At 42.2% G+C, this 27,143-nt stretch overlaps 1 protein-coding gene across 5 annotated transcripts in view; it reads left to right on the top strand.

The window, feature by feature from the left end:
* The window catches only part of LOC118371624 (solute carrier family 23 member 2-like), a 73,073-nt gene that overhangs the window by 2,753 nt on the left and 43,177 nt on the right, over positions 1-27,143 (top strand). The gene's annotated exons all lie outside the window — the stretch shown is intronic.

The raw sequence follows: 27,143 nt of genomic DNA, 5'->3' as shown, positions 1-27,143 counted from the left end.
TCTATATACAGTGTGTGCAAATGGCATGAGGTAGGCAATAAATAGCCCATAGTAGTGAAGTAATTACAATTTAGCAGATTAACACGAGTGTTAAATGAGCAGATCATGATGTGCAAGTACAGATACTGGTGTGCAAAAGAAAGTAACTAGAAACAATATGGGGATGAGGTAGGTAGATTGGGTGGGCTATTTACAGATGGACTATGTACAGCTGCAGTGATCGTTTAGCTGCTCAGATAGCTGATGTTTAAAGTTAGTGAGGGAAATGTAAGTCTCCAGCTTCATTTTGTATTTTTTTTTTTTTTATGTATTTATTTTATTATTTTTTCAAAACATTTTTTTAATTAATAAAAAAAATAATAATAATTTTGCAATTCGTTCCAGTCTCTGGCAGCAGAGAACTGGAAGGAAAGGCAGCCAAAAGAGCTGTTAGCTTTGGGGATGACCAGTGAGATATACCTGCTGGAGCACGTGCTATGGGTGGGTGTTGTTATCGTGACCAGTGAGCTGAGATAAGGCGGAGCTTTACCTAGCATAGACTTATAGATCACCTGGAGTCAGTGGGTCTGGCGACAAATATGTAGCAGGGGCCAGCCGACTACCGATCCTCGACTTCGGCGACGTCATCTACAAAATAGCTTCCAATACTCTACTCAGCAAACTGGATGCAGTTTATCACAGTGCCATCCGTTTTGTTACCAAAGCCCCTTATACTACCCACCACTGGGACCTGTATTTGGAATTTTTGTCTGCGTTGTCGTCACCGCTCTTTCCTGTGGATTTCTGAACAACGCAACAAACAGGTATTTTGGATATAAAAATCATCTTTATGGAACAAACGGAACATTTGTTGTGTAACTGGGAGTCTCGTGAGTAAAAACATCCGAAGATTAAAGGTAACCGATTAATTTGATTTCTAATTTTCGTGACCAAGCTTCCTGATGCTAAGTGTACTTAATGTTTTGTCGTGCGATAAACTTACACAAACGCTTGGATTGCTTTCGCTGGAAAGCATAATTTCAAAATCTGACTCGACAGGTGGATTAACAAAAGGCTAAGCTGTGTTTTCCTATATTGCACTTGTGATTTCATGAATATTAATATTTATTGAATGTAGCGCTATGCTATTCAGCGGTTGTTGATGACACTTATCCCGATATCGGGATTGCAACCATAACAAGTTAAGTGTCCAAAGAAGGGCCAGATGTATACAGAATAGTGTCTTCTGTGTAGAGGTGGATCAAAGAATCACTCGCAGCAAGAGCGACATCATTGATATATACAGAGAAAAGAGTCTGCCAGAGGTCCAGACTGCCAGAGGTCCAGCTATTTTTTTAAATAGTCGGACAGGAATAATCTAGATCTAAATTGTCAGAATGGACAAGTAAAGAAAGTCACACATCATTAAACAATTATTCAGATCAGAATTGGATAATATTAAAATCTATTAATGTAAACCAAAAAAGCCTACATGTCAAAGTGTAGGTGATATGCATGTTGGCTAGTTATGTCCAAACCAATGCTGAGCGACTTAATTACATAACTACAGGCTAAACGCCAGTCATGTTTGACAAATGTAATGAAGGATAGTTAACATTAACATCTAAATGCTTGATTTTTGTCAACATAGAGGTTGACTCGAGGCACGGTTTGTTTACACAAGAAATTTACACAAGAACAGAACGTGTAGGACCATGCCTGTTGCGCACCGCACAGCACACACCTTCAGTCTGAGCAGAGGCAGTCAGTGCATATATTTTTATGACTGGATGCCCCCTTTTATTTTCAGCCCAGGAGGAAATTATTTTATAAAAGCATATAAAGTATTTTTTGGGTTGTAATGTTGGAGTATTTTATTGGCCACCAAGGCTGCGTTTACACAGGCAGCCAAATTTTAATATTTATTTCACTAATTGGTCTTTTGACCAATCAGATGTGAAAAGATCTGATGTCATTGTACAAAATACCAATTACTGGGGAAAAAATATTTGAATTGGGCTGCCTGTGTAAACCAAGGGTGGCCAGTCACCAAGGGTGGCCGGCCAGTCACCAAGGGTGGCCGGCCAGTCACCAAGGGTGGCCGGCCAGTCACCAAGGGTGGCCGGCCAGTCACCAAGGGTGGCCGGCCAGTCACCAAGGGTGGCCGGCCAGTCACCAAGGGTGGCCGGCCAGTCACCAAGGGTGGCTGCCCAGACTCCAAATGACTTGGCTTTTGGACAAGTAAAGTAAAATATCTGTCTTACTTGGCAAAAAAAAAAAGTTAATGTCAAGCCCTGGATTTCAGCAAACAAAGGCATGCAACAGAGGACAAACATGGTTACGTAGTAAGGGTTTAAGACATTTAATTTTTTTGTATCGACACAGTGACTTGAAGGAATTTGAGGTTCATTAAAAATAACTCTAGTCTGCGCTCAACTCCATGGAGGAGTTGAGTTACTTGACTATAAGCAGGTAGGACTATTAATCTATCCATCAGTCAAGATATAGGGATAGCATCTGATCTTAAGGACCAGCTTTATTACTCCGTGTATGGTTGTCCTGGAAACAGAGCTTGGAGGAGCAGGTTTGTATGTGTGCATGCGTCTGTGAGCCCACAAGAGGAAGGAATATTTTTTGGGTCCTCAGCAGTAATGTTCATAGCCTATAATCTCTGGTGCATTCTACACAATGACAGGATGCAGCAAAACCCTTGGTTTGTAGCCTAATTTGTGTAGCCTAGCCTATGTGATTTATCTAGCCTTCATTACTTTCATAATTCACACTCTGGTTGTTTTTTTTTACAGAGAAGTGTGAATGTCAGCGATCATGTACCAAGTTGTGTTAGTTGTGTTATCTACAGTGCATTGGGAAAGTATTCAGACTCCTTTTTCCACATTTTAAATAAAATAAATGTTGTCCTCAACCTACACACAATACCTCCGAATGATAAAGCAAAAACAGGTTTTTAGAAATCTATGCAAATGTTTAAAAGAAGGATTCGGACCCTTTGCTAATGAGACTCGAAATTGAGCTCAGGTGCATCCTGTTTCCATTGATCATCCTTGGGATGTTTCTACAACTTGTTTGGAGTCTACCTGTGGTATATTCAATTGATTGGACATGATTTGGAAAGGCACACACCTGTCTATACCAGAGGTCGACCGATTAATCGGTATGGCCGATTTTAATTAGGGCCAAGTTTCAAGTTTTCATAATCGGTAATCTGCCTTTTTAAATGCTGATTGCATTGCAATCCACGAGGAAACAGGCTCCCCACCTGTTACACGAGTGCAGCGTCAAAAGGAGTTTGGGCCGCCTGGCTCGTAGCGAACTGTTTCTTCTTAACAAAGACAATCATTAATTTGCCAGAATTTTACATAATTAAGACATAACATTGAAGGTTGTGTAATGTAACCGTAATATTTCAACTTAGGGTTGCCACCCATTCGACAAAATACTGTATGGTTCTGTATTTCACTGAAAGAATAAACGTTTGGTTTTCGAAGTGATAGTTTCCGGATTTAACCATATTAATGACCTATGGCTTGTATTTCTGTGTGTTTATTCTAATTAAGTCTATAATTTGATAGAGCAGTCTGACTGAGTGGTGGTAGGCAGCAGCAGGCTCGTAAGCATTCATTCAAACAGCACTTTACCGTATTTGCGAGCAGCTCTTAGCAATGCTTGACACACAGCTCTGTTTATGACTTCAAGCCTATCAACTCCCGAGACCACTTTTACTTTCTTCTCCAACACTTTGTTTTTGCATTATTTAAACCAAATTGAACATGTTGATTGATTTGAGACTAAATAGATTTAATGTATTACATTAAAATAAAAGGGTTAATTGTTCATTCAGTATTGTTGTAAATGTCATTACAAAAAATATATATACATACTTTTTCACAGCACTGTCTATATGTATTTGCCCCCTTCCTGATTTCTTATTTTTTTGCACATTTGTCACATCTAAATGTTTCAGATAATCAAACAAATGTAAATATTACACAAAGATAAACTGTATTTTGGGTTTGCTTGGGTTTGCTTGGGTTAAGTGATTTTATTTATTAAGGGAAAAAAGCTCTCCGAACCTTCATGGCCCTATATGAAAAAGTAATTGCCCCCTAAACCTAATAACTGGTTGTGCCATCCTCGGCAGCAACAACTGCAATCAAGCATTTGCAATAACTGGCAATGAGTCTTTCACATCGCTCTGGAGGTATTTTGGCCCACTCTTTGCAGAATTGTTTTAATTCAGCCACATTGGAGGGTTTTCGAGCATGAATCGCCTTTAAGGTCACGCCACAGCATCTCAATCGGATTCAAGTCCGGACTTTGACTAGGCCACTCAAACTTTTTTTTAAGCCATTCAGAGGTGGCCTTGCTGGTGTGTTATGGATCATTGTCCTGCTGCAGAACCCAAGTGTGCTTCAGCTTGAAGTCACGAACTGATGGCCGGACATTCTCCTTCAGAATTTGTTTGGTAGAGAGCAGAATTCATGGTTCCATCAATCACAGCAAGTTGTCCAGGTCTTGACGCAGCAAAACAGTCCCAGACCATCACACTACCACCACCATATTTGACTGTTGGTATGATGTTCTTTTTCTGAAATGTTGTTACTTTTACGCCAGATGTAACGGGATGCACACCTTCCAAAAAGTTCAACTTTTTTCTCGTCAGTCTACAGAATATTTTCCCGACACTATTGGGGATCATCAAGATGTTTTTTGCCAAAAGTGAGACGAGCCTTTGTTATTTTTGGTCAGCAGTGATTTTTGCCTTTGCATTCATGGCAGAGTGCCATTTTTGCCCAGTCTCTTTCTTATGGTTGAGTCATGAACACTGACCTTAACTGAGGCAAGTGAGGCCTGCAGTTCTTTAGATGTTGTTGTGGATTATTTTCTGGCCTCTTGGATGAGTCGTCCCTGCGCTCTTGGGGTAATTTTGATAGGCCGGCCACTCCTGGGAAGGTTCACCACTGCTCCAAATATTCTCCCATTTGTGGATAATGGCTCTCACCGTGGTTCGTTGGAATCCCAAAGCTTTAGAAATGGCTTCGTAACCCTTTCCATACCGATAATGTCAATTACTTTGTTTCTCATCTGTTCCTGAATTTCTTTGGATCGTGGCATGATGTCTTGCTTTTTGAGATTTTTTTTTTTTTGTTGGCCTACTTCACTTTGTCAGACAGGTTCTATTTTAAGTGATTTCTTGATTCAACAGGTCTGGCAGTAATCAGGCCTGGGTGTGGCTAGTGAAACTGAACTCAGCTTTCCAAAAAATGTGACCACAGTAAATTCATGATATAACAAGGGGGGGCAATTACTTTGTCACAGGCCATGAAGCTTTTTTTCCCTTAAGTGATTTTTTAAAATTGTATTTATTAACTGCATTTTGTGTTTACTTGGGTTATCTTTGTAATATTAACATTTGTTTGATCTGAAACATTTAAGTGTGACAAATGTGCAAAAAATAAGAAATCAGGAAGGGGGTAAGTACTTTTTCACAGCACTGTATATATAAAAATCGGCCGATTTTTGAATTTGTATAGGCTTTTTTTGGTACTCCAATAATCGGTATCGACGTTGAAAAATCATAATCGGTCGACCTTTAGTCTACAAGGTCCCACAGTTGACAGTGCATGTCATAGCGAAAACCAAGCCACGAGGTTTGACAGTATTGTCTTTAGAGCTCCGAGACAGGATTGTGCAGCATTGAAGGTCACCAAGAACACAGTGGTCTCCATCATTCTTAAATGGAAGAAGTTTGGAATCCCCAAGACTTCCTAAAGCTGGCCGCCAGGCCAAACTGAGCAAGGGGAGAAGGGAGGTGACCAGAAATCCGATGGTCACTCTGACCATTTCCAGAATTCCTCTGTGGAAATGGGAGAAAATTCCAGAAGGACAACCATCTCTGCAGCACTCTACCAATCAGGCCTTTATCATAGAGCGGCCAGATGGAAGCCACTCCTCAGTAAAAGGCTTGGAGTTTGCCAAAAGGCACCTAAAGGACTCTCAGACCATGAGAAACAATATTCTCTGGTCTGATGAAACCAAGATTGACTCTTTGGCCTGAATGCCAAGCGTCACATATGGAAGAAACCTGACACCATCCCTACGGTGAAGAATGGTGGTAGCAGCATCATGCTGTAGATGTTTTTCAGCTGCAGGGACTGGGAGACTAGTCAGGATTGAGGGAAAGTCTTTGAATGGCCCAGCAAGAGCCCGGTTTTGAACCCAATTGAACATGTCTTGAGACCTGACAATGGCTGTGCAGCGATGCTCCCCATCCAACCTGACAGAGCTTGCGAGGATCTGCAGAGAAGAATGGGAGAAACTCTCCAACTACAGGTGTGCCAAGCTTGTAGTGTCATGCCCGAGAAGACTTGAGACTGTACTCGCTGCCAAAGGTGCTTCAACAAAGTACTGAGTAAAGGTTCTGAATGCTTATGTAAATGTGATGTTTTTTATTTTTAATACATTTGCAAACATTTCTAAAAACATGTTTTTGCTTTGTTGTTATGGGGTGTAGATTAAGGGGGAAAACATTTACATTTAAGTCATTTAGCAGATGCTCTTATCCAGAGCGTATCCAGAGCGACTTAAAACAATTTGAATCCATTGTAGAAATCCATTGGATTTCCATTGTAGAATCCATTCCATTGTAGAAATGGACTGAAACATAACATGTGGAAAAAGTCAAGGGGTCTGAATACTTTCCGAATGCACTGTAAATCATATTCTTGAACAAAATTAATAACATAACGTAATTTTGCCACACAATCTGTTTCATAGGGACTAGGCCAGTGTTCCCTAACTGGTGGCCCGCAGGGGGATTTTATTATATAGTGTATTTTTTTATTTTTTGACATGATTTGCTGGTGTTTTTACAGTCTTTCATGACTTTTAATTTTAGAAACATTTTCCGAAGTTGTCCCATGTATAATAGAGATTCGTGATCATATACAAATGTAAGCAAGGGTTGAAAAGATGGTTTTAGTCAGATATTATGTCTTGCTGTCAATTTGCAGTCCACAAACTATTTGTAATTATGTTCCAGCCCCCTGACCAGCCGCTCAAGAAACAATCGGCCCACGGTTGAATCTAGTTTATGGTCCCTGGATTAGGCTATTAAATTGAGCCTACTGTTTTTAAATAATATTACTATGTTGAGTGTGAGAGCTGGGCCACCCGGTGGGTCTCCGACTCGGATTGTGGTGTGTTTGACCACCGTAGGTAGCATGTGACTGAGATTACCCTGCTGTGCAAGGTCACACCTTGTCTGTGTGTACCTCCGAGAGAGTGTGGAGGGATAACCTAATCATTTTGTGGGTGCTTATATTTGTCCTGTTGCGCACAAGTGTGTAATGGAGGTGTTTCTTGCATATCCCAACTTCCCCTGAGACACCCGCAGAACGGGGTCACCATTGTACAGTGCACCTGGAGCAATTAGGGTTAAGTGTCTTGCTCAAGGGCACAGTGACAAAAAAATCTTCACCTTTTCGGTTTACGGTATTTGAACCAGTGACAGTTCTAACCTCAAGGCTACCTCCTGCCACCCACTTCTGTGGCTCAATGCGATCACAGAAAAGCCATAATAAGCTGACGTGCATGTTTCGTTTATCTCTGACATTGTATTTTTATGGTTTGAGTGCAAGTTCTTATTGAACTCTACAATTTTTCTGAATGACATTCCAGTGTGGGCTGCAGGTACGTAAGTAAGCAGGCTTCAATGCGTTCAAATCTTCAGCATTCTTTAGAAACAGAATACAACTTTAGAAATGAATGAACCAGATGTTTCAGCTGAATATATTTTTAATCTCGAGGCCTATTGCCAAAATTGTTAATGTTAGCAACAACTAATTTGAATTCGTAAGAAAATTGTGTAATGTACACATGCACTATGAAGAGAAATTGTGTACTGGACATGGTAACATGGACTTTTTCGTGTGCCTGTCACAAATTTCGAATAAGTCCTTTATCTATTTCACAAACTGATAGTGTGTTGCGTGAACAGCAGGATATCTGACAAATTGGGCCTTTTTTTGCCAGAATGACACTGTCAAGGATTTAGCCTGTAATCAGATCAGGTTTTATTGGTCACATACACATGGCTAGCAGATATTGTTGCAAAATGCTTCTGCTTTTAGATCCGACAGTGCAGCAGTATCTAACAGGTAATATAAAAAAATTCCCCAACAAAACCTAATATCTAACACATTTCACAGCAAAACCCTAATACACACAATCTAGTAAAGGAATGGGATGAGAATATATAAGAATAAAATATATGGGTGAGCAGTGACAGAGCGGTTAAGATGCCGCTCTAAGATGGAAGGATACACCGTATATACATGAGATGAATAATGCGACATATGTAAACATTCTTAAAGTGGCATTATTAAAGTGACTCGTTTTCCATTTATTAAAGTGGCCAATGATATCAAGTCTGTAGGTAGAAGCCGTTTTTCAATCCTGCCCATCTCTCTGTCCCAGCTTTGATGCACCTGTACTGACACAGCCTTCTGGATGGAAGATGGGTGAACAGGTAGTGGATCGGGTGGTTATTGTCCTTGATCTTTTTTGCCTTCCTGTGACATCTGGTGTTGTAGGTGTCCTGGAGGGCAGGTAGTTTTCCCCTGGTGATGTGGTGCAGACCGCACCACCCTCTGGAGAGCCCTGCAGTTGTGGGTGGTGCAGTTGCCATACCAGGTGGAGATGCAGCCAGACAGGATGCTCTCAATTGTGCACCTGTAAACGTTGGTAAGGGTTTTCAGTGACACAAAAATAAAATCAGCCTCCTGAGGTTGAAGAGACGCCTGTTGTGCCTTCATCACACTGTCTGTGTGCGGGGACCATTTCAGTTTGTCGGTGATATGTACACCGAGGAACATAAAACATTGCAGTCCTGTCGATGTGGATAGGGGGGTGCTCCCTTTGCTGTTTCCTGAAGTCCACGATTATCTCTTCTTTTTTGCTGACACCACACACCGAGGGCCCTCACAAGCCTATCTCTGTAGTGTCATCTGCAAACTTAATGATTGAGTTGGAGGCATGCATGGTCACGCAGTCGTGGGTGAACAGGGAGTACATGAGGGCTGAGAATGCACCCTTGTGGGGCCCCAGTGTTGAGGATCAGCGGAGTGGAGATGTTTCCTACCTTCCCGTCAGGAAGTCCAGGACCCAGTTGCACAGGGCGGGGTCGAGACCTAGGGTCTCAAGCTTGATGAGTTTGGAGGGTACTATGGTGTTGAATGCTGAGCTGTAGTCAATGAACAGCATTCTTACATAGGTATTCCTCTTGTCCAGATGGGATCGGGCAGTGTGATGGCAATTGCATTCATATTGTAATTTCCATATATTAAAATGTATTTTACCTTTTTATTTAACTTGGCATGTCAGTTATGAACATTCTTATTTTCAATGATGACCTAGGAACAGTGGGTTAACTGCCTTGTTCAGGGGCAGAACGACAGATTTTACCTCATCAGCTCGGGGATTCGATCTTGCAACCTTTCGGTTACTGGCCCAACACTCTAACCACAAGGCTACCTGCCGCCAAAGAAGGACCCATGAGCACCAACAGTTCATAGGAGCATGTCAAATGAAAGCTACAAGTCTATTTTTGTTGTTGAAATTAAGGCATATATACTTTTTTCAAATGTTTTTCATGATAAAATTAGGAATAAGCAAAAGGTATTGATTTCTGGTCAAACTGATGGAAAGGGGATCTTAGAAATGCATCAGAACACAATGTTGAAGTATAGACCCCTGTCAACTAATAACAACATTTTACTGTATTTAGTTTTGGATAAATTGCCTTGTGCCTTAAAGTTCTGTTACCAAAAACCCACTTATTTAAGATATTTACTCATTTCTCTCCCTCATGAGGGAGGATAATGAAAGTTCACAGAAGTAACAAGTGAAGATACGTCTATCAATTATACTGTTTTTACTGGTATACATTGTTTATGAATTAAGTAATTAAAACTAAATTCCCTTACCAAATCGATAATGGAATTTCTGCAATTGCGTTGGCTACAACGGGAAATCGTCGTAGTCAAACCAGTCGCTTGGACAGTTCAGTAAAGAAAAGTACAATAATGTACTTCACTGATCTCAGCTCTACCGTGCTGTACTCGAGTGTTACGCACGCCTCTATGAAGAGGGAACGCAACACCCTGCTACAACTAAACTCTCCGTGAAGTGAAAAAGGTATGGACTGTAGATGCAAATAAGAATGACAACAGGCAGAATGTGGTACCGTTTACAAGGACTTTATTCCTTTACACGGTAATATGGGGAAAGGGGGCTGGACGGAACCAAAGCTAAGAAGGTAAATCTCAAAGCCCCCCCCCTCTCCTATCTTACCTGCCTACCCACTACTTACCTAATTTAGCACCACCTGGTGCCCTAACCAAAATACAGGGGGTGGTCCGCCCAGGTCTTACCTAGTGTGCCTAGACAGCGAATATGCTACAGGTATATATGTATGCCCGCGGGCCTCTTGCCTAAGCACTCCCAAAGTGCCTTCCCCTTCCCCCCCTGGGAACAAATGAAACAGAATATTAAACAATTTCACAAACAAAGAACATCAAATAAGCTCAATCTGAGCAACACTCACAAAACATACCAACTCTCAGCAATGAACTCTCAGCAATGAACTCTCAGCAATGAACTCTCAGCAATGAACTCTCAGCAATGAACTCTCAGCAATGAACTCTCAGCAATGAACTCTCAGCAATGAACTCTCAGCAATGAACTCTCAGCAATGAACTCTCAGCAATGAACTCTCAGCAATGAACTCTCAGCAATGAACTCTCAGCAATGAACTCTCAGCAATGAACTCTCAGCAATGAACTCTCAGCAATGAACTCTCAGCAATGAACTCTCAGCAATGAACTCCCAGCAATGAACTCCCAGCAAAATCAACCTCTAGCAAAATCAACCTCTAGCAAAATCAACCTCTAGCAAAATCAACCTCTAGCAAAATCAACCTCTAGCAAAAATCTCTTCAATGACATCCCAGCAAAAACCCTCCCTTCTGAACAGAACACTGGCTTTTATATAGCTTCTGAAGGAATGGGTAATTGGAGACAGCTGCGTCTTGACGAGGGGGTGGGGTCAGCTCTCCAATTAGCCATGGAGGCAACCAATCAGCTGCTTGAGGGATTTCAGGAAGCCATTTCCTGAAATAAACACATGCAAATACACAAACTACAACACATAAACTGGGGAACGTAACATTGAGTGAGCTGTACTTTGATGTCCAAATTTTGTGAAACATAGACGTCTATGATTGGTTCAGATCTGGTCTGGTCTGGACCAACCAAATTTGCTTTTGTTTGGGGACAGAGCTCATTAAAAGAATAGCCAGTAACCAGCACAGCGGTAATCTTGATGCTTCCAACATTATCATGTATCCTATTGACCAAAGTTTCCATCTGATACGACCTTCGGTTAGGTGTAAGCAGTAGAGCTGTGATGATTATGGAGTTTTTGGTAACGATTCATTGTCATGCAAATGACAACGGTTATTGTCATTTTTGTTAAAATATTTTGCTCTTGTAATGCGTTAACGCTTCTTTTGAAAATGTGCTACAACATACCGAATGAATACAACACAGCTTTGGTGACACCCCAGTTTATAAAATGAATGTTTTTGACCGCTTGGAAGTTTTGTATGTTTTTGGATATTTTTTTTCTCTCCCGACCACGATGTTCTGCTCGTAAAATAGTTACCAACTTTACCCCCTTCATGTAAAAGTGAAAAACTGCTTTTCAGTAAACTATATCTAGTCCTACTAAAAAATAAAGTTACCCCCCCCCTCCCCTAAAATGACTGTGTTAAACTGATACTTCCTGCTAGCAGATACTTCCAGTCATTGCCTTGACCCTAGTTAGCATTCGCTCTGGAAAATTCAGAGACATAAAGACGTAATGGTATCCACAAGTTCATCTAACTCTGGAAGTAGATAAAGGGCCTCATTGACAAAATCCTGAAGTATCCCGTTAAGAAGATTATGATTTTGTTTCACGGTTATTATCCATAATGGTTTATTACGCAATTCTAAATTGTTGTGCCAGCCCTAGTAAGCAGTTGGTCATTGGGCTTAGGGAAGCTCCATTTCTATGCAGGACGGTTTCATAGTAGTTACAGGATTCTCACTTGAGTAGAGGGGTATGGAAACCGTCTGTTGGTGGAAGTAAAGACTATCTTATCTCTTACCCCTCTGCTTCTTCTGTCTTATCTCCCTCTGTTTTTCTGCCACTCCCAACACACACACACAGAATACACCCTACTAGACCTCACTGTCCACAGAAATATTCCTTGACTTCCTCTAATACACCTATAACATTCTTTTACACCTATAACAACATTATTTGACAGAAGTGCAGTAACTGTAGCCCTTAAATGCAGTTAGCAGCATTTATTTTGTTAATGTAGTTTTGTCATTTTATAAAGCAGCAGAGTGAAAGTCAATGCAGTTACACATGACTGTGGTAATAGGAGCCCACACAGAGAGCAGAGGCGTGGGTCTGGCTTTGAAGATTTACGTCAGGCTATGAGTACTGCTTTCACATAGGATGTATGGTATTTTGCCTGTACATTTTTGGGGGGTGCACAATCTCTATATTCCCCCCTTACAAGCAGGCCCATTCTTTTACCTCATTCGAGCCTGTATATACCTTTTTTATACCTCCTATGTGCATGCCGAGAATGAGTGGTAGTAGTGGTGTGCAGATGTGGGTGGTCTTTTTGAATATATCCATTGAGAATATACACCATCCAAAATAAACAAATACATTATTAATTTGTTTAGGCAGATCCTAAAACATAAGACTAATAAAATGTATTTTCAAAACAATAGGCCTAATTAAACTCAAAATATCCTATGTTACGGGTCTGTACAGCCATCCCAATTAAATCAATGGTTTGTTATTTTGTTCATTAAACAGACAAGATACACCTACCCGATCAGTCAACACACATACAGTATGTGAAATTTGTAAGTCGCTCTGGATAAGAGCGTCTGCTAAATGACTTAAATGTAATGTGAAAGAAAAAGCATGTGAACCCTTTGAAAATGCCTGGATTTCTGCATAAATTGGTCATAACATTTTCTGATCTTCATTTAGGTCAAAACAATAGACAAACAGTCTGCTTATGCTAATAAAACACAGTAGCACTGTTGAACATCCAGGTGCACTTTTGCAAACTTCAGACGTGCAGCAATGTTTTTTTTGGACAGCAGTGGCTTCTTCCGTGGTGTCCTCCCATGAACACCATTCTTGTTTAGTGTTTTATGTATTGTAGACTCATCAACAGAGCTGTTAGCATCTTCTAGAGATTTCTGAAAGTCTCTAGCTGACACTCTAGCATTCTTCTGAACCTCACTGAGCGTTCTGCACTGTATTCTTGCAGTCATCTTTGCAGGACGGCCACTCCTAGGGAGAATAGCAACAGTGCTGTACTTTCTCCATTCATAGACAATCTGTCTTACTGTGGACTAATTAACACCAAGGCTTTTAAAGATACTTTTGTAACCCTTTCCAGCTTTATGCAAGGCAACAATTCTTAATATTGGGTCTTCTGAGATCTCTTTTGTTTTGAGGCATGGTTCAAATCAGGCAATGCTTCTTGTGAATAGCAAACTCAAATTTTTGAGTTTTTTTTATAGGGCAAGGCAGCTCTAACTAACCAACCTCTCCTCAATATCGTCTCATTGATTGGACTCCAGGTTAGCTGACTCCTGACTCCAATGAGCTTTTGGAGAAGTCATTATCCTAGGGGTTCACATACTTTTTCCAACCTACACTGTGAATGTTTTTAAATTATGTATTCAATATAGACAAGAGAAATACAATTTGTGTGTTATTAGTTTAAGCACATTGTTTGTCTATTGTTGTGACTTAGATGATCAGATCACATTTGATGACCAATTTATGCAGAAATCCAGGTAATTCCAAAGGGTTCACATACTTTTTCTTGCCACTGTATATTTTATCGTAAGGATAATATAATGGAATATAACACAATAAAATACAGTTTTCCCACAATTTGTGTCATGGGAATATAAAAAAAGTTATACATTTTTAAACAGAGCCCAAGCCCATGTGTTTTTGATCCACATTTCATCTCTTTCCTACCCAATAATAGCAATCCTATTTTCAAAATCATGGGAGTCTCATGTTCATATTTCACAACCCACGCAGGCTTTTGGAGTTCCCTATAGACGATCGAACAAAATATTAGGCCTACACTTGATTTAGGCTACATATGCTGCCTTAGTCTTAGTAAGAAACGTAGCCGCAATGCTGAGGTGGGATTGGCACACACTACGCTCTTAAACTCTTGCTAGGCAGCACCCAAAGTTCTGAACTGTGGAAGCCATGTCACTACACCAGGGGTTCTTAAACTTTTTCAGCCTGAGACCCAAATTAGAAATTCTGTTTTTTCCTGGGACCGAAGTTTAGGAAAATATGTAAATATCGGTAAATTTCACTGCCCTTATGCCTAAAAAAAAATGCAAAATAGACAAAAACAAATAACAATGAAATGCCCATAAATATATTTTCATGTTTAATTTTCCCCATTAAAAACACTCTTGCATATCTGTCTAGGTTGGAACTGTGGAAGTTAAAATACAAATAATTTTAATTCTGAACTGGAATGAACAGATTGATCACATCACACAGATGTATAACAGAACACACACACAGGCCTTTTGATCGTGCATCCCTCAGTAACAGTACAGATAAAAATGATCTGGCCTACTGTACATCTTATTGTTGATAAAGTCTAGGTTGGAACTGTTGCTCTTAAAAACATTTTTTTACAAAAAATCTGAGCTGGAATAAACTGATTGATCACCTAACACAGAATACACAGTTCTTAAAAAAATAAATGTATTTCACCTTTATTTAACCAGGTAGTTGTCCTAATGAGAGGTGTGTGTGTGTGGCTGAAGTCTATTTTGGGCTCAGTTTTTGACAGTGTAACACAGGTGATGCTCAGCGTTGACACTGTTTCTGTACTTCAAATCAAATGTATTGGTCACATACACATGGTTAGCAGATGTTAATGTGAGTGTAGCGAAATGCTTGTGCTTCTAGTTCCGACAATGCAGTAATAACCAACGAGTAATCTAACCTAACAATAACCTAACCTAACAATTCCAAAACTACTACCTTATACACAGAAGTGTAAAGGGCGAAAGAATATGTACATAAAGACATATGAATGAGTGATGGTACAGAACGGCGTAGGCAAGATGCAGTAGATGGTATTGAGTGCAGTATATACATATGAGATGAGAAATGTAGGGTATGTAAGCATTATATTAAGTAGCATTGTTTAAAGTGGCTAGTGATATATTTTACATCAATTTCCATCAATTCCCATTATTAAAGTGGCTGGAGTTGAGTCAGTGTGTTGGCAGCAGCCACTCAATGTTAGTGGTAGCTGTTTAACAGTCTGATGGCCTTGAGATAGAAGCTGTTTTTCAGTCTCTCGGTCCCTGCTTTGATGCACCTGTACTGACCTCGCCTTCTGGATGATAGCGGGAGTGGCTCGGGTGGTTGTTGTCCTTGATGATCTTTATGGCCTTCCTGTGACATCGGGTGGTGTAGGTGTCCTGGAGGGCAGGTAGATTGCCCCCGGGTGATGCGTTGTGCAGACCTCACTACCCTCTGGAGAGCCAGAGGGTGTTCCCTCTGCTGTTTCCTGAAGTCCACAATCATCTCCTTTCTTTTGTTGACGTTGAGTGTGAGGTTATTTTCCTGACACCACACTCCGAGGGCCCTCACCTCCTCCCTGTAGGTCGTCTCGTCGTTGTTGGTAATCAAGCCTACCACTGTTGTCGTCCGCAAACTTGATGATTTGAGTTGGAGGCGTGCATGGCCACGCAGTAGTGGGTGAACAGGGAGTACAGGAGAGGGCTCAGAACGCACCCTTGTGGGGCCCCAGTGTTGAGGATCAGCGGAGGGGAGATGTTACCTACCCTCACCACCTGGGGGTGGCCCGTCCGGAAGTCCAGTACCCAGTTGCACAGGGCGGGGTCGAGACCCAGGGTCTCAAGCTTGATGACGAGTTTGGAGGGTACTATGGTGTTAAATGCTGAGCTGTAGTCGGTGAATAGCATTCTCACATAGAGAGCTAGGCTTAATATGCTCAATATACTTGAGAACCTTGAATTGCGTAGGTGTGTGGTGCCAAACAGAACATTGACTGCTTTCTCAGTCATGCAGGAGCTTCCTGCTGCAGATGAGCAACCCAGAACTGTGCGAGTGTTTGTCCCAAAAAGCATCTTGCTTCAATCAGTTTAAGTTCAGGATGAAAATTACTACTTGTAACCGCAACAGTTCCAACCAAGACTTGTTTTCAACAATAATTTCTACAGTCGAATGTACAATAGGCCTGAATTTTTCATCTGTACTGTATCTTAGGGTTGCAAGTTAGTTTGCTTTGACTAACGTTAGCTTTTTAGCTGTGTAACGTTACAAGGTCAGGGAATTGTTTGAAAAAGATACTCACATCTACTACTGAGAGAGAGTACTCCCTTATTTCTGCTTATCACCTGTTATACAATGACAACAATGCCTTGCTCATTGACAGACTTTTCCACTTTTGAAGCACTGTTTCCTGAAGCACTCTGCCCTGTTCTGAAAGAACTCCCTGTGTTTACTGTCATGTTGTGCCTGGATGTTTGGTCAGAATGTGTCGTTTTTATTAATTTGTTTGTTTTGAGAGACTCATTACTAAGCACTCCCGCACAAAACAGATTGTGGGCGCTCCTCGTTATTTCTCAGTTTGTATTAAAGAGACAAAAAGTAAATCACTGTATTTGCATTTCGTGACGATTGAGCTCAGTCAGAACTTGTGGCTAGCATGAGTCCATTTCATGGCAGACGTGAGTGGGAATAACAAGTCAGTGGCTTGAATGACAGTGCTGCATCGTGTGGGTGGCGGAGTGATCTTCAAGAAAACTGCAGAAAAAGGATCCGGTAAATAGCGAGGCACATGGGCATCTCCCACTCGCGCTGCTGCCAAACTGAGCAGAGACTGCTGATGAGCAGAGACTGCTGATGAGCAGAGACTGCTGATGAGCAGAGACTGCTGATGAGCAGAGACTGCTGATGAGCAGAGACTGCTGATGAGCAGAGACTGCTGATGAGCAGAGACTGCTGATGAGCAGAGACTGCTGATGAGCAGAGACTGCTGATGAGCAGAGACTGCTGATGAGCAGAGACCGCTGATGAGCAGAGAGCACAGTTGCACTTGGCCAAATCAATTCCAGTAGTTAATGAAATAATTCTACATTTAAATCGCGACCCATACATTAAGAAATGCTGCACTACACCCATCTCTTTGCATAGCCCACCACTAAGCATGCACGATCCATAAACTACTGTGGGAATAAATATCCCTGAATGACATGCATATTGGAATAAAGCAGGCTAATGCAATTGAAGGCATGTATCAAATTGTTGCTTACTGAAACTCTGTCCTCCAGTCCTTGTAATACATTTTAAGAAATAGCCTACCCACCTGTGGTCAACTAGATGATAATTTCAGCATTGTTTTGATTGGAACAGTGCCATCGCTCTGCTTTGAGACAATCGTCAGGATTTGGTGGGAAAAAGTGTTCGTATGAAAGGGATGTATAACAAAACAATTAATGCACAGGGCTTTGGGTGTTTTAATAATGCCTGATGGAAAATGTCTGAGGTGTTAATGGTCAGGTTAATAGCTGCCTGACTGCTGTGTCACCACATTATTCAAAGCCTAAATACAGTTTTACACACTTAACCTTTCCCTACTACAGTACAGTAGTTACTTGCTGTAATGGCTTGTTATGAATTACAATAAGTCCTCTTTGTCGTAGTGGTCTGTTTCTCCTGGTGTATGATGTATCCCTCTAATACCCAGGGCCCTACAGTAGAATAAAATACACTGAACTAAAATTGCAACGCTTGGGATATTCATTTGAACTCAAACCCACTCTTTCCTGTAGTTGTTGTGCGGCAAGAATACATGTATTGTATTCTTTACATTGATAGAACCATGTTTACCATGTGAGTATAGTGTTCAGTCAACTCCGCTGTATTAGAGTTTGGAGTGAGCAGTGAGGTGGGCTTAGTGTGTGTACTTGGGCTGGGCCATATGGCAAATAAATTATTGTGTGTGTATATATGTATGTTATGCCCCTTTTACATACATACATACATACATACATACATACATACATACATACATACATACATACATACATACATACATACATACATACATACATACATACATATCTGCTTCAGACTCAAGAATGCCTGAACAAACCAAAGTAGAAAGCACAAATACCATTTAAACCTTTTTTAAAGCTGTAAACCCTTAAAGTCATCAGCAAGAAGTGAAATAGTGCAAGTCGATATGCATTATAACTGTTGGCCTAATGGCACATCAGTTTGTTGGGGTCGTGTTGTCTTACAAGTTACAAGCAAGAAAGACAAGTCTGTCTACGGTCTCTGGCTTTAAAGCTGCCCTATGGCAGGTCACTATGCCCCGTGAGGGTATCCGTACCTATGTAAGGATACCCCCATGGGGGTTAGATTAGCAAACATGCTGGAGCTAGAACCTCGTTGTCCTTATATTAGATAATAATACATGGTGTCAGTGGTTTTAAAATTCACATAAACGTGAAGGACATACCAAGTAAATCATACATTCAGGCTGTTTCAAAGCAGGGAGGGCACAGTGTTGGAGATAAAACAGAGCATATCATTATTTTTCTAGCTAACGAGCATGGACTAAGTTACTGCTAAGCAACATGTTGCAAGGGGAAGAAGCTGGTGGGATTTCAGGGTTTGCGACTCCAAGTTCAACGGGCTCTGGTGTAAACACGGACAGGCCAGTGGCTTGTGCTGACGGTTTTCACATTAGTCCCCCGGAGAATTTTGATTGTATGGACATTCAAAACTGGCCGAAATGGATCAGATGCTTTGAAAAGGTACATGGTAGCATCAGGCTTAAACGTGAGAAATGAGGCATTTCACTGATCTACTTTATGGGTGACGAAGCTGAGGATATATTAAATTCTTCAACTTTGACTGAGGAAGTGAAACTAACTACAGTGCTGTTAAAGACTGTTTTGAAACACATTTTGTAGAGACACTCAACATAATATTTGAGAGAGCTAGGTTTAATATGCGGAAACAGGAGCACTGTGAAACCACCGACGGTTTTATCACAGCTGTTCAAACTAGCAGACCATTATCAGTTTGGCGCGCTCAGCGAAGAGCTGATCCGAGATCGGATTGTAGTTGGAATAAGAAATATATCACTTTCTGAAAAGTTAGTTGGATTCCCAGCTTACCTTGTCCAAAGCTGTAAACCAGGTTAGGCAGAGTGAGACAGTAAAAAGACAGCAGGACAGCATCTTTCTGGGAGAAGTAAGGGAAAACAATGCTGGCTAGCTTTCAGACATTAAACTCAATGGGAAGGCTGTGTCATTTAAACTAGACACTGGGGCAGCAGTGACGGCTATCCCAACTAGGCTGTATAGCTATAACAGAGATGGCCCTTTGCTCTCTACAAACAAAAACACTGTACGGGCACAGTAATAAGATATTACCAGTGGTAGGGCAGTTGGTGATTTAAACTGGAGAGTAAAGACAAGAGTACCATCCAGCCTGTCTTCGTCATTGACTCGCTCTAGCCAGACCGTTGCTGGGGCTGCCAGCAATTGAAGCAGTGCAACTCATTGAGAGAGTGAACAAACTGGAGGACCCAGGTGAGGTTTTCAAAAATAAATTCCCAAAAGTATTTTCTGGTCTAGGAAGGATAGGTGACTATAAAATCCACCTGAAAGAGGATGCTGTCCCCTATGCCCTTACCACCCCCCGCCGGGTGCCTATCCCTTTATTGGCCAGAGTAAAGGAAGAGTTTGGTAGGATGGAAGACATTGGGGCAGTGTATAAAATAGAGTCCCACAGACTGGTGTGCAGGGATGGTGGTGGTCCCAAAAGCCAATGGGGACATAAGGATCTGTGTGGACATGACCATCTTGAATGAGGCACTCTGCAGAGAGACACATCTTACCATCAGTGGAGCAGTCACTGGCTCAGTTGGATGGCTCACAAGTCTTCACAAAGCTGGATGCCCGCTCAGGTTTCTGGCAGATACCGCTGTCATCAGAGAGTAGGGCGCTCACAGCGTTTATAACACCGTTTGGCCGTTACTGTTTTAACATTTGGAATCTTTTCCGGTCCTGAGCATTGTCCCAGCTGTTGGATGGGCTGAGTGGCGTCATAGTCCACGTGGACGATGTGCTCGTGTGCGGAAGGGACAGAGCAGAACATGATGTAAGGCTCACAGCAGTTCTGACCCGACTCCAGGAGACTGCCCTGACACTCAATGAAAAATGCACTTTTGCACAGTCCGGCGTCTTGTTCTTGGGACACAAAATCAGTGCAGCTGGAATAGAGCCAGACCTGGATAAGATCAGCCACATTCTGGGGTCTGGGTATATCTGTGATGGCGCTGAAGTCAGGACCTTCTTAGAGGTCGACCGATTATGATTTTTCAACGCTAATAACGATTATTGGAGGACAAAAAAAACAAGCCGATACCGATTTAATCGGCAGATTTTAAAATAAAATAAAAATATATATATAATAATAATTAAAATGTATACAGTGGGGCAAAAAAGTATTTAGTCAGCCACCAATTGTGCAAGTTCTCCCACTTAAGATGAGAGGCCTGTAATTTTCATCGTAGGTACACTTAAACTATGACAGACAAAATGAGAAAAAAAATCCAGAAAATCACATTGTAGGAATTAATTTATTTGCAAATGATGGTGGAAAATAAGTATTTGGTCAATTACAAAAGTTTATCTCAATACTTTGTTATATAATGACAGAGGTCAAACGTTTTCTGTAAGTCTTCACAAGGTTTTCACACACTGTTGCTGGTATTTTGGCCCATTCCTCCATGCAGATCTACTCTAGAGCAGTGATGTTTTGGGGCTGTTGCCGGGCAACACAGACTTTCAACTCCCTCCAAAGATTTTCTATGGGGTTGAGATCTGGAGACTGGCTGGGCCACTCCAGGACCTTGAAATGCTTCTTATGAAGCCACTCCTTCGTTGCCCGGGCGGTGTGTTTGGGATCATTGTCATGCTGAAAGACCCAGCCACGTTTCATCTTCAATGCCCTTGCTGATGGAAGGTTGTTTTCACTCAATCTCACGATACATGGCCCCATTCATTCTTTCCTTTACACGGATCAGTTGTCCTGGTCCCTTTGCAGAAAAACAGCCCCAAAGCATGATGTTTCCACCCCCATGCTTCACAGTAGGTATGGTGTTCTTTGGGTGCAACTCAGCATTCTTTGTCCTCCAAAGTCCCCCAGAGTCCCTGGCGGCGTAGTGTGTTGCTGATGGTAGGCTTTGTTACTTTGGTCCCAGCTCTCTGCAGGTCATTCACTAGGTCCCCCCGTGTGGTTCTGGGATTTTTGCTCACCGTTCTTGTGATCATTTTGACCCCACGGGGTGAGATTTTGGATGGAGCCCCAGATCGAGGGAGATTATCAGTGGTCTTGTATGTCTTCCATTTCCTAATAATTGCTCCCACAGTTGATTTTTTTCAAACCAAGCTGCTTACCTATTGCAGATTCAGTCTTCCCAGCCTGGTGCAGGTCTACAATTTTGTTTCTGGTGTCCTTTGACAGCTCTTTGGTTATGGCCATAGTGGAGTTTGGAGTGTGACTGTTTGAGGTTGTGGACCGGTGTCTTTTATACTGATAACAAGTTCAAACAGGTGCCATTAATACAGGTAACGAGTGGAGGACAGAGGAGCCTCTTAAAGAAGAAGTTACAGGTCTGTGAGAGCCAGAAATCATGTTTTGTTATTGACCAAATAATTATTTCCCACCATAATTTGCAAATAAATTCATTAAAAATCCTACAATGTGATTTTCTGGATTTTTTTCTTATTTTGTCTGTCATAGTTGAAGTGTACCTATGATGAAAATTAAATGCCTCATCTTTTTAAGTGGGAGAACTTTGGTGGTTGACTAAATACTTTTTTGCCCCACTGTATTTGGGTAAGTTCCTCCCACAGTTTTCTGATACAACCAAACCCCTGAGAGACTTACTAGCCAAAGAGAATGACTGGTCAGGGGTCACATGCAACAGGTGGTGTTTGACAAAATCAAAGGAGACCTGGCCTCACAGAGAGTGCTGGCCCAGTACCATCCCCACGCGAAGACAAAGGTATCAGCAGGTGCATCATCCTTTGGGCTAGGGGCGGTCCTCACACAGATGCAGGACAACATGGAGTGGCGTCCAATAACATCTCCTGAAGCTCCCGACACAGAGCAAAGGTATGCTCAAGTGGAGAAGGAGGCATTGGCTATCACTTGGGCATGTGAAAGGCTCAGCCAATACGTTATTGGCCTGCAGTTTACAGCAGAGACTGAGCACAAACCACTGTTGGCTCTGTTCGGGACAAAAGCACTGGACGACTTTCCTCCCAGAGTACTGCGCTTCCGCCTCCGATTACTGAGGTTCACCTAGAAGATGGTGTATGTGCCAGGGAAGGCACTGATCACAGCAGATGCACTCTCCAGGGTCCCAATTAAATGTCCATTATCAGAGGAGGAGCAATGTCTAGAGGGTGAGGTACAGGTGTCCATTAATGCAATAAGGGACAGCCTACCTGCATCTCAGACCAAACTGCAGCAGATCGCAGAGGAGCAACAATGAGACCCCATCTGCCGACAGAGTGCAAAAAGGGATGGCCCAGGCAGGAGGAACTGTCTCAGCTGCTGAAGCCCTATTGGGTGCACCAAAGTGACTTCCACTGTAATGGAGACCTTCTCATGAAAGGACAATGGATAGTTATCCCAGAGACTCTACTACCAGAAATGCTAGACCAGGTGCATGAGGGACACATGTGGATAACCAAATGCAGACTGAGGGCTCAACAGTCGGTGTGGTGGCTTGGTCTGAGTACTCCGATTGCCAAGCTTGGTGGCCCAGTGTGAGGTCTGTACAAAATGTCAAACTTGTCATCCAGAGCAATGATGGCAACGGAGCTGCCAAAACGGCCATGGCAAAAGGTAGGGGCAGATATGTTCTATTGGAAAAATTACACTTATCTGCTAGTGGTAGATTACTATTCAAGATACATTGAAATAGCAAAGACACCCATAACCACATCAGCTGGTGTTATTAATGGATGAAAGTCAATATTTTCCTGGTCGCTGAGGTCCTGGTTACAGATAACGGTCCCCAGTTCTCTGCGAGCTCCTTTTCTGCTTTTGCCGCAGAATATGACTTCACATGTGACCAGTAGCCTCTACCATGCACAGAGTAATGGTGAGGCAAAGAGCGCTGTGGAACAGCCATGGGACTGCTGAAAAAGAACAAGGATCCATACAGGGCGTTGTTAGCTTACAGAGTTACACTGCATCATGGGCCGTCGCCTGCCGAGCTCCTGATGGGCAGGAGGCTGCGTTCCCCATTGCCTGTCTCGCCGGATCAGCTTAAACCCCGATGGCCTAACAGGAAGGCCTTCGCTGAGCGGGACAAACGGCTGAAACAAATGCAAACTGGAGACTTCAATCGGAGACACTGTACTACGGAGAGGCCAGAGCTGATCAAAGGTCAACGTGTGTGGATTACAAACTCTGAGACACCAGCAATAGTGCTGAGGAAAGCGGATGCCCCACGCTCCTACGTGATGGACACAAGCTCAGAAGAGGTACAAGGGAACACACCTCCAGAGCTCTTCCAGATCTACCAGCCACACAGACTGAAGCCACAGAAAATGCACAAAAAGAGGGTGAAGGAGAGAATGCTCAGAGCCACAAGTGTGCCCAAAAAGGGATGTGAAGCCACCGGAGTGGCTGAAAGACTATGTTACGTGAAGAGAACTTACTGCTGGCGAACATACCCAGCAAAAAGAGACTGTACCTAAGTTAATGTTCATACTGTGTGATTTTAATGCTTTCATACTGTTTCAGGATGTGAAGTAGCATGTTAGAGAATAATACTGGTTTCCAAATTGCATTTCAGTTATGCTTCAGTGGCTGTGCACGTTGAGTTCTTGTTCATGTGAGAGGGGAAGATATAGTAGGATGTCCCTTGGGGGTGTCTGTACCTAATGTATGACATGTGAGGGTTAGTTTAGTAAACATGCTGGAGCTAGAACCTCGTTGTTGTGCGTCCTTATTTTAGATAATACTACAGCCACCTGTGCTAAGAACACGCTCTGAGGTGGAGTTGGTCGCAGGAATGCACAGGTAGCGCTTTGCCAGGTGACTGACTTCGAGGAACGTTTTTTTGGTATTGGATCTTCCACCATTCCAGTGGATTGGTTTCACTGTCAACATTAGGAGACAGAAGGTAGCAGCTGAGTAACTTTTCTACCAGCTGGATTTCAGTAAGACCTGTGGTGGTGGAGCATGGCTTTTTGAAAACACTACCCAGTGACTTTCTCTTTTTAGCTGGCAGTTGTGGTGAAACAGCAGCACCGTCTCCCTGTGCTGTGTTTGGGTTTTCATGTCCCTCATTGACCGTCTCTGAGACAGCTCCTGCTTTTATGTGGCCGACCTTCTTTGAAGCAATGTATTTCTCATTCAGATAGTCATGGACTATTGTTTTGATGATTTGGGTGAGCTCTGTTTCACCATCAGGTTTCATGACCTCTGTATTGAACAGGTGTAGCACTGACATAAGACTCACCAGACAGAGCATCTGTGTAGGTGGGAGCTAAGTGCCAGATCTTCTTGTCACTGGACAAGACCTGTGAAATGGCTTTCTCCTGTTCCAGTACTCTTCGCACCGTCTTTTGGAGTGATCCCCACCTGGTAGGTGACTCTGTCACCAACTTGTTGGGATAGGTTGTGTGCTTTTTGAGCAACAGCTCGGTCTCTTCTTTTTCCGCGAATAGGAAAAGGCACCTACCACTTTCTAACACACTCAATTGCTTGATCACCAGTTTATCTCTACCCACTGTTTCTAAGAGGAATCGAGATTTTTATCAAATGTTACAATCGCAATAATCCCTTTATGTACAAATGTAATATTTAACTTAATCAGTTGATGAAAAAAATAAAATGCACATTTAGTTTCATCTAACCAATCACTTCAATATTGACAAGCTTATTTACCAAAGGCCAAGTGCAGACGATGTCCAAAACATTGCAGTCGGATTGATTTGAACAGCCTTCACCATGTTCGCACCACTATCCGTTTTAATGCAGACCTGTCTGTCTTGACTGAGTCCCCAGGAGTGCCAGGTAGCCTAGTGGTTAGAGCGTCGGACCAGTAACCGAAAGGTCGCTAGATCGAATCCCCGAACTGATGAGGTAAAAATCTGTTGTTCTGCCCCTGAACAAGGCAGTTAACCCACTGGGTCGTCATTGTAAATAATAATTTGTTCTTAACTGACTTGACTAGTTAAATAAAGGTCAAATAAATAGAAAGTAGGTGAGCGTCAATGATCCCTTCTGCTATAGTTTCACCCATGTGGTCGTCGGGAGAGTGATGTTTTGAAGGCATTTATTTAGAAGGGTCCAGTCTTTGTCAATATAGTGAGGCTAATATAAGGCTCTGACGTGCGACTTGACCACAGATCAGTAGTAATAGCAAAATATGTATTTTTGAGCTGTTCCTCCAATGTTTCCCTACACTCGGCGTAGAGTTCAGGCAGTGCTGCGTGAGCGACGTGTTTGTGGCCAGGGAGCACGTATCGGGGGTAAATTACCTTGATAGGCCTCTTGAAACCTTCCTTTTCGACTGTTAATTGGTAGCATGTCCTTAGCAATGCAATGCTTAATAGCATTATGGTGTCTTTTTGATGTTTGCTCGTAGGGCATATACGCTGTCGGTGTTGACTGCTTTGTGCAAACATCCCTAGATTGACTGGTGCTTGAGAGGCATTTATCAATAACGTGGAGCTAACTCAAACTTTCTGCATGTTCCACAGAGTGATTTTGCTTCAGATGGTGAAACCGGTTTGTCGTATTACCAGACTTTGTAGCCACCTGTCTACGGCACAATTTGCACCGAACATTGCTCTGCTCTTTGTTGGATTTCAAAAAGCCAAACCACTTCCAAATTACTGAAACAGTTTAACCCTTTTTTATCAGTAATTTCTTTGTTGGAAGCTGGTCCTTCTCCATGGCTATCATTGCCACCTTTCACCTACATCACTCATTTTTCGTGGTTAATAGTGGCTACTCCATCACTCAAGGTGCTAAGTGGTTTGTGGGTGTGTTCCTCTCCACGCACATAGTCACTTCTCCACACGTTCCTGCTGCGTCAGAGGTGAAATGGACTGCTGTACCTTATTATTCTATATCGACATTATTAAAAATGTATCTAAATGTTTTTATATTGTTATTGAGGGAAGTAATTACCTCTAATTATTGATTTATAGCCCAGCCCTAGTGTGTACTGTACTATATGGGCTTGGATTCCATGGATAGCTGCTCTGTCACAGTAGACCACACACACCCTTTCTGCCCGCTGTCTTTCTTTAGTATTTAACGGCTTTTGTTGCAGGTGTACTGTATAGATGGTTTAAACCAAGTCATGTTTTATTAGTATTTAAGCTCTTTGTGATGGGCTGTATAGCAGTGGAGCATTAACATAGTTTAATAGGCCTTCCTGGGGTGTTGGTATTCTTTCATTCCCAGACTCTGAGTCGGTGACAGTCGGGGTCTATTGTGGTTAAATACTGCCCCCCCGACAGAGTCAACTAATAAAACCGCAACACCAGCTACTGTAATGGAAAGGACCAGAGGGATTTACAGCCAATAGCTCTTATCCCCTGTAAGGATGGAGGTGTCACAATGCCACTCTCTGTCACGCTGCTATTCTCTACAACTGCTTGCATGTAGATTTGTCAGAATTTTCAACAAAGGAGAGAGAGTTGGCCGTCTTGCCTCTGTTCTGTATCTCAAAGGTTAAGAGCATTGAGTGTCTCCACCAGCAGTACATACAAGAAGTGTTGTAGTCTTGTTTAATTCAAACTGTGTGTTTCTGTTGCTAAAACGAATGGGTGTTTTAAAATTATTCCTGAGAAGAAGTGCGCCCATGCTTTTCTGGAGCAGGTGGCAATGTCTTCTATTGTCGGTCTCTTGTTGCTGGTGAA

Source organism: Oncorhynchus keta, chromosome 25, assembly GCF_023373465.1.
Source record: "Oncorhynchus keta strain PuntledgeMale-10-30-2019 chromosome 25, Oket_V2, whole genome shotgun sequence".
Taxonomy (NCBI): domain Eukaryota; kingdom Metazoa; phylum Chordata; class Actinopteri; order Salmoniformes; family Salmonidae; genus Oncorhynchus; species Oncorhynchus keta.
Note: the sequence above shows the minus strand (reverse complement) of the source record. Positions and strands in the feature narration are given on the sequence as shown.